Source organism: Mus caroli, chromosome 13 (genome assembly GCF_900094665.2).
Source record: "Mus caroli chromosome 13, CAROLI_EIJ_v1.1, whole genome shotgun sequence".
NCBI classification, from domain to species: Eukaryota; Metazoa; Chordata; class Mammalia; order Rodentia; family Muridae; genus Mus; species Mus caroli.
In genome coordinates, this window is record NC_034582.1 from 22,156,122 (window position 1) to 22,165,365 (window position 9,244).

Sequence of the window (9,244 nt, forward strand, 5' to 3'; positions counted from 1 at the left end):
AAAACAACCTTAGATGGCCTCATGTTTTTCTTTTTACTCTCAACCACATTCATTCTATAAATAAGCCAAAAAAAAAAAAAAAAACCCACACACACATAGAAAGAAAATATAAGAAAAGAAGGGAAAACCAAAACATATTTAAAGCTGTGATCTAACCGGGGTGTGATTATATGTTGATCCTGTGGGATGCATCTGCTTTCACTGCTGCAGCCAAAGCAAAAAGGCCAGAACGGAGGCCAACTGGAGGAAAATTAATCTTACGGCTTTGAAGGCTTGGGACGCTGGAGCTCAGTTTTATACGACAATGTTACAGCAGTTGAATTACTTAGAGGAGTGTCATTTCCCATGAAATTCTGGTTATTGTCCCCATGTCTCTTGTGTGGAAACCTACCAGGGCTCTTTAGCTATACCAACCAGCAGGAGAGTTCTCATTTTACACTCAAACCTAGTCTACCCAGCTAAAATGTTATGTTTACATCTCTGGTGACTTCTGATTCCCCTGCAAAAATACTAAAAGCTTACATGATGACATTTGCATAGCTAGTGCTGAGAGTAAGTCTCTGAAAGGGTGAGCAACTCCATTTTAGATAAGAGGTACCAGCTACAGTGCAGAGGAGTGTCATTCACCCTTACATCAGTATTAGCAGAAGAACAGGGTATTGAGTTCTGTGAAGCAGACAAATAGATGTCTAAGGAAAGGAGAGGGTGTTCTGTATGAGCACACAGGTACACCAGCAGCAATGACAATTAGTGCATTCTAAAGGTGAAAGGTAACAAAACAGGGAGATGACATACAGTAAAACAAATTCTATGAACTCCTGTTAGCTTTGAATACTTGGTCTTTATGTCTTTAGCTGCTTTAGAAGGTTTGGGAAGCTCTATCTAGGAGGTGGGGCTTCACTGGAGGAAGTGAGGCATCTGGGAGGAGCAATGGGTTTTACAGTCTGATCCCATGGCTGTCTCCATTATGGTGCACTGAGATGTATCCAGCTGCCTCATTTACTTGCCACCACATAGCCCCTGTCACGAGTAAACAGTGACCAAAATAAATCCTTCCTTCCTTCCCATGTTCTATGAGGTGTTTCATGGAAGAAAAAGCCAACTAATATAACACTGAATATAAATACACTATCAAATACTTCAAGTTTTAAATTTCATTTATTAATTTTATATTTGTTGGTGGGGTACACATGCCAGGGCACATATATGGAGAACAGAGAACAGCTTAAGGAAGTAGATTCCTTCCTAACCTGTGTGGGTTCTAGGGACCAAAATCAGGTCATCAGGCTTAGGAGTAAGTGCCTTTAGTTGTTGAGCCATCAACCTGGATTTTAGGGTTTTGGGTTGTTGTTGTTTTGTTTTGATTGTTTTTGAACATGTCAAGCTAGATCATAAAATATACCTGGTTAACCTAATATGCATCATAGTATTGAACTACCAAAGCTCTCAATTAGACACTGATTCACTTTCTCATTAAAGCTCTGTAAAAATCAAAAGGTTGGAATTCGAAACAGTATCTGTTTAATACATGTTTTTAACTATCAGAAGACTTTTGCAAATGTGTAATCAACACTAATTTTCCTATTTTCACCAAATTTAGGGAAATAAAAGACAGGAAGATAAAAGATGTATTGAATCCAAAACCTGCCATCTAATTTTAAGTTATATTCTTGGTTAGTATCAAACACCCTAGTTATGTGCACAGGGAAGAAATCTTTCAGCAGGCCTGGGTAGGAGGAAAACCTACAGAGAGAAACTACTGGATGCCTACATCAGAGCATGTGGCATTCAAAATATTTAGTTCTAGACTACTAGATACCTAGAAAGTACAGACTTAGTTAATGCTGTAATTACACTGTGTTAGAGGTGAGTGCAAACAAATATTAACTCTTTCCTCCTGTGTTGACAAAGTGTCTGGCTCTGCACGAGTACTCTGCACACTGTGTGAACAGTCAGCACACTGTGTGTGTTACTCTGCACACTCTGTGATCACTCAGCATAGTGTGTAAGCACTCAGCACATTGTGTGAGTACTCTGCATACTGTGTGAACAGTCAGCACACTGTGTGAGTTACTCTGCACACTCTGATCACTCAGCATAGTGTGTGAGCACTCAGCACAGTGTGTGAGTTAGCCTGTACACTGTGTGATAACTCAGCATAGTGTGTGAGCACTTAACACACTGTGTGAGTACTCTGTACACTGTGTGAGCACCCAGAACACTGAATGAATATTCTACACATTATGTGTGCAGTCAGCACACTGTGTGAGGATGCTTCACTCTGAGCACCCAGCACACTGTGTGAGTACTCACCACATTGTGTGAGTACTTACTGCACTGTGTGAGTGCTCCGTACACTGCATGAGCACTCGACACACAGTATGAGAACTCAGCACACTGTGTGAGTACTATGTACATTGTGTGAGGACTCTGCACCCTGTGTGAGCTCTCAGCACTCTGTATGAATATTCTGCATAGTATGTGAGCACTCAGCACAGTGCATGAGCACTCTGCACTCTGAGTACTCACCTCTCTGTGTGAGTACTCTGCACACTGTGAGTACTCTATACTCTGTATGAGCACTCAGCATACTGTGCAAGGACTCTGCACACTGTGTGAGCTCTCAGGATACGTTGTGAGGACTTCACATTGTGTAAACTCAGCACACTGTGGGAGTACTCTTCACAATATGTGAGAACTCAGCACATGATGTAAGCACTCAGAACACTGCATGAGTACTCTGCACTCTGTGTGAGCACTCTTCATACTGTGTGAGTACTCTGTACATTGTGTGAGCACTCAGCAAGGTCTTCACTGATTAACTTGATAAAACTTTCACTTGGAAACTTTCCAGAAATGCTCTTCCTGTGCTCCCATCCCCCTGATCAGTGCTCCATTATATGAAGCCTGTAACACTTCTAAGTATTCCCACTTGAATCAGTTTCTAAGTTGTTGGCTCCAGCTTCCTTCAGATGCTCAAAACCTGAGGCCATGAACCTTTCAAAAATATTTACTTAATTTCTACAGTACCCCACCAAAAGTCCTCAGGGTCTGCCTGTGGCTATTTTTCTCATAGCTGCTGTTGAGCTTAAATAAGCACTGGTTTGTTTCCCCAGGAGGACTGTTGGGAGGGCAGGGAACAACAGGTTATCTAATTCTGTGAACATATTTAACTAACAATCACACTAAAGTCCCTGTACACAAATCATTAAATTGGAACCTTTAACTCCAAAGAGCAATTCAGTAGTTAGCTCCACTACTCTTAAAAAACCCATTTCCCAAATGCAGACACCATTGCATACGCCAGCAAGAGTTTGCTGAAAGAACCGTGATATAGCTGACTCATGTGAGGCTATGCCAGTGCCTGGCAAATACAGAAGTGGATGCTCACAGTCATCTATTGGATGGAACACAGGACCCCCAATGGAGGAGCTAGAGAAAGTACCCAAGGAGCTGAAGGGGTCTGCAACCCTATAGGTGGAACAACAATATGAACTAACCAGTACCCCCAGAGCTCATATCTCTAGCTGCATTTGTAGCAGAAGATGGCCTAGTCAGCCATCATAGGGAAGAGAGGCCCTTGGTCTTGCAAATTTTATATGCCCCAGTACAGGGGAAACACCAGGGCCAAGAAGTGGGAGTGGGTAGGTAGGGGAGCGGGGCAGGGGAGGGTATAGGGGACTTTTGGGACAGCATTTGAAATGTAAATGAAGTAAATACCTAATAAAAATTGGAGAAAAAACAATTTCCCATACTTTCTTTTAGTAACGAAAGGAGTTTTCTATGCACAAATACTACAAACAGAAACCTTGAACATAATTCCTCTATTTAAAGAAAGTCATGAGGCCTAGGATAGAACCTTAGGTAATGTAGGCAAAAGAATTCTACTTTTTATTACATAACCTGATGAGTGTGTCCAGTCAGAGGCAACTGACAGTTGAATAAATAACACCTGACTTCATCTTATTAATGAAAAATAACTTTCAAATAGGTGAAGAGAAAAGTTAATTTTCTTGACTCTAACTTATTATCACACACACACACACACACACACACACACACACACACCTATACACAATAACATTTTGGAATGTAAACTTTAAATAGAGACAACTTATATTTATTCAACTTTTTAAGCAGGAACTAGCCTTTTCCATTTATGGTGACTCATGCCTGTAATCATGGCATTTCAAAACATAAGGCAGAAGTATTGCCATGAATTTGAGGCTAGCCTGGATTATATAGTAAAAGGATAACCTGGACTTGGAAGTGGGAACAGATCCCAAATAAATGTTACTATATCAAACCAAATCCAGTCAAACAAACACAAAAATGGCAAACTAGAAAACAGGGAAAAACATGAACTATATTTTAGAGGTCAAGGAAGTATCTCCACTGGAAATCTCTCCACTGGAAGAGGTACTGACTAGCAAGCCTGAGTACTTGAGTTCTGATGCCAATATGAACAGAGAGAATATGTTACCAGTTCCTTCAAACTGTCTTCTTACCTGCACAATTGCACAGGTCCATACATACCTGTACATGTACCCACACTGATAAATGTAAAAAAAAAAAAAAAAAAAAAAAAAGGGAGTCTTCCTTTAAAAATATGTTTTGCTTGAGAACTCATGAAGTGAATTTGAATCCTTAAAGCTTTTGACGGAGAAATCATGATATTCATCTGGAAACAGCTTTGCTAGGATGCAAGATTGAGAGACAGCATTTCTTCTAGGTTTCATTAGCCTCTGTACTATTTTGTGTCTTCAATAACTCATCTTCAAGGTGCTTCTATGTACATAAGTAACTTCCTTTCTAAGGAAAGTTCAAATAGAAGACAATCATGAGATCAGACAGGTCTACAATCCTACAAAGAATGTGGTGATGTTGATAGAAATCCTGTTGTATAGCAGCCCTCTATTACCACCTACTCACTAGCAGTAGGCTATTTGCTCCTTGGGGCTTCAAATAAACCCTCCTGCATGATATTTAGTGCACAGGGTATATACTATCTTCCATGTTGCTATCTATTACTTTTACATACTTTTGCAAATAAAATACTTTCTGTCAAAAAAATTTGGTTTGGAATTTCATGTAAAATTTACCCAATCAAGATAATAGAAATAGGATTTCATTTAATGGCCTTTGATGCAGGAATAAGTTGCTCAGGGATGAATCCATGTGGATAAGTGAGGTTTGATATGCAGGGAACAAAGGTGAAAAGGGACAGTTTACAATAAGGTGGGACTCCCTAATCCAAACTCAACACTTCTCCCGAATCTGACACTCTTCGGTAAGCACCATAAAGCCATGCTTAACTGGAAAATTTCACTCTTGATCTCCTGTGTAAAGTTGTCTTTAGCCTACATTGATAAGGTATGGTGACAGATAAATGAATGCTTATCTTTGCTCTCCTCCACATGGTATCTCATTTATACATGCAAATATATAAAATTTGAAAAAAAATCATTCAAAACATTTTTTCGGTCTAAACATTTCAGATGAAAAAAGCCAGAATACATCCCTATATGATGTTTATCATGTATATTTTGTGTATTCCACACACCATTTTGGGGGGAAAATGCTTTCCTGAATTAATTATTAATCGATTTTGCGTAATACCCTTCATTTCTTATTCATTTATTTTGATCATATTTTAAGTAGTTATTTCCTAAATTTATTTATTCTTTGACAGTCTCATACATAGATATCCTGATAATACCCACTAAACTCCTCTCCCAGGCTCTCTAGACTAGGTGCTTCCTAACACCACTCTCTGCAAACTTCATATCGTTATGTCCTTGTTTGTTTTGAACAGCACACTTTGACTAATCAATACTGCCTACAGTAATGTCGACAGAGCAAATGGTTTCATGTTATTCAGATAACTCCACCTGTACTGGTGTTCAGTATGATGATGCCCAGAAGACAACATTTCTCCATGCTTCTTCAATCTTCAGCTTGAAGCTTCTCTCTGCCACCTCTTTCTTGATTGTCCCTGTTGTTCAGGAAGGGCATAGGGTGATCGATGTATATGTCCCATGCAGGACTGGACATATGACCGTCACTTCTCAGTACTTTGACCTGCTAAGTAGCTCTGAAATTTGCTACTACTACCCATTGTGAAAGGAGGCCCCTAGCCAAGGTTTAGGGTAAGCAATCTATGGGCATAACATAAATTTTAAGAAGGCAATTGGGCAATGTACCCGGGCAATGGCAGAATAATATTAGCAGATTCACTGTAGGGCTGCTACCTTCTGAAGCGTGGGTGTTCAATCAAGGGCCTGCTACACAGTGTGAATTTCCTACTGTGTATCAGGCCTCAGGTCTAATCTGACAGTGGTCAGTTACACCCATAACCTTCACACTTTTCAGCCTGAAATTTTATAAATACAGCAGCATTGGAACTGCCCCATAAGTTGTACCATAAATATACATCTTTAACTATTTTGTTTTGCCCCACCCTTGTCAGTGATTAGAACTACAATGCTAGTTTTGAAGGTAAAGGTTGCATATCAATAATGTGAAATAATGTGGTTTTCAATTTTCCAAAGCACAGCTGTAAACTAAATATACAATTGTTTAAAAACAAACACATAGGACAATAGTCTTTCCTGACAAGAGTATTAAAGTTTGGTTTGTTTTTCGTTTTTTTTGTTTTGTTTGAAAGATTTATTTTTATTAACTTTAAATTATATGTGTGTGTTTGTTTCTGTATGTGAATGTAAGCATGTGAGAGCTGGTTTTTCAAGAATCCAGAACTGTCAACTCCCCTGGAGCTGGAGTTACATGCAGCTATGAGATGCCCAGTATGGGTGTTGTGAAGCAAACATGGGTACTCTGGAAGAAGATGGATGCTTTTAACATCTGAGCTATCAAAGCATCTTTATATGAGCATAGGATAATTTATACGACTGCATTTTCAAGAACCTGTACCTGATTTTCACAGGGTCAAATTGAATTTTCTAAGCATGATGTGTAGGGCATATTGATGATCCTTTAGCAAAGTAAGAAAAATCAGCTTGAAAGAATTAAATGATCATTTTAGCTCAACGTTTCAGAGCTTTCAATTCATCACAAACTAATTCTGTTGCTTTTAAGCTTATAATGGGGCAGAGCATCAGGACAGGTTTTGCATCGAGAGATGCTCACCTCCTTGATGCTAGAAAGTACATTTACTTTCGATGGAGAAGCTGTAATTGTACATCCATACTCTTTAAAGACTCAGTCCTATTGTGGCTAATGGTCATTTTCCACTTATTGGATTTAGATTCACCTAGAAGACCATGCCCTGGTAGTATACCAAAGAGGGAAGGCCTACTGGAAATGTGGACAGAACCATCCCATAGCTGGCGCTGGTTAGTTCATTTGGTTACTAGCCTGTAAAGTTATTAGGGAGCAAAGAACATCTTAAAAGCAGAGCCCAGTGAAAGAATATGACATCTCTCTAGGTGTGTTTTCAAATATGGTCTATACAATTGTATTTTCTCAGTATTTACACATCTCATAAATGATTAACATGTCTAGAAACAGAATTGACACAGAGCTCTGAGCCAATATTCTAGGCAAAGGTGATAGATGCAAAACGACAGCAGAAATGCCCACTTCTATCTTGGTTCTAGGTAACCACTGGACAGAAGCTGGTCCCCATTCACAGTAAAACCAGCTTCATTTTACATGGTTAAAGAGAATCTAAAGATATAGTATGTGACTAGATACAAAACTACGTCTTTCAAAAGATGAGGGACAACAAATTTCTGACAAAATACACTTGTTTTCAGGCTTTATGTAGACATTGGGTAGATGGATCCAGTCACATCAGAACCCTGGGACCTTGGCAACAATTAAACAAAAGATGCCAAAGTTCTGTATCACTCATGTTTTAATTCTCCACTACCATAAGCAGATGATGTCTGTGGTTAGTCTGTCCTGACATTTGCATTCTTAACTGTAGACCTATAACCTATCGTCTTTCTCCACTGTTCCTCCTCTAACAATAACTGTGGTAAAGGAAGCTCATATTATTTAAGTCATACAAACAGGGGCTTATTACATGGGTACAAGTGAGCTTAACTATTATACCCTTTCATATTTTATCTTTATTGGAATTTGCATATAAACATGCAAACACACACATGTCCAAACACAGTCTGATTTGGGACCATTTGGTGGGATAGCTAAGTAATTATAAGATTTAATTCTGTATTTTTCTCCAGCTGTAGTCAAATGAATAGCTGACCAGAAACCTCAAGAATAGTAAGCTAGGTCAATGCAATTCACTTTCTATGGAATTTTAATTGAAAAATACCAAGAGGCTGTAGCAGTTATTAGGTAGGCCTTATGGAAGTGAGAGTGGGAGGCACTAAATCAGAAGTCACAGGACAATGTTAGGATTCTAGAGATTGTCACACACTGGCACTATGGGAGAATGGAAATTCAGACAAACAAGAAAGCAAGCAAAGAAAACCAGGTTAGACGCTCCTTTCTACCTTTAGAAGAAGACAGGGCAGCATTAAGTAAACAAAAAAACTTTTAGAAAAGCACAGCCTAGTGTCAAAGCGAGTTTCAAACAAGTAAAAATGGTGGGGTAGTTAGAATTAATTGGATCATTACAGTGGCTTTGAGCCTCTAATGACATCCTGAAAATTTATGCTCTACAGTGTAGCCCATAATATCATGAGCAGTGATTTCTGGGGAATCAAAATATCAGAACTCTCTTTGTTGCCAAATCATATCATAGAAAACTATAAACCTCAGTTATTATTCTCAATCAAATGGTCTTAGAGTATCAGTCAGGGGCATGCAGTGAACTATCCCAGAAAAATCTATCCAGAACAAATAAATGGCTCATTCCCTGGGCATTTCTCTCTTTTATAAATGGCATCTGTGAGACAGATGTACATGATTCCTATCATTATACGTCAGCCGTCTAGTGCTGGCCAATTGTATAGTTTTAAGTTTTTAGAGAGAAGACAAAACAAAAGCAAAAATAGCTTCCAATGTCAATATTTAAAATAATTCCCACTGTATGTGCCAGATATGTGCTGAAGCATTGAACATACCTCTGGAGATGGCATTTTATTACAATGAGACCTTCAACCTAAAGACCAGGAGGATCATTTTTTTTTAATTTTTAACATTTTTATTACGTATTATCCTCAATTACATTTCCAATGCTATCCCAAAAGTCCCCCATGCCCTCCCCCCCACTTCCCTACCCACCCATTCCCATTTTTTTGGCCCTGGC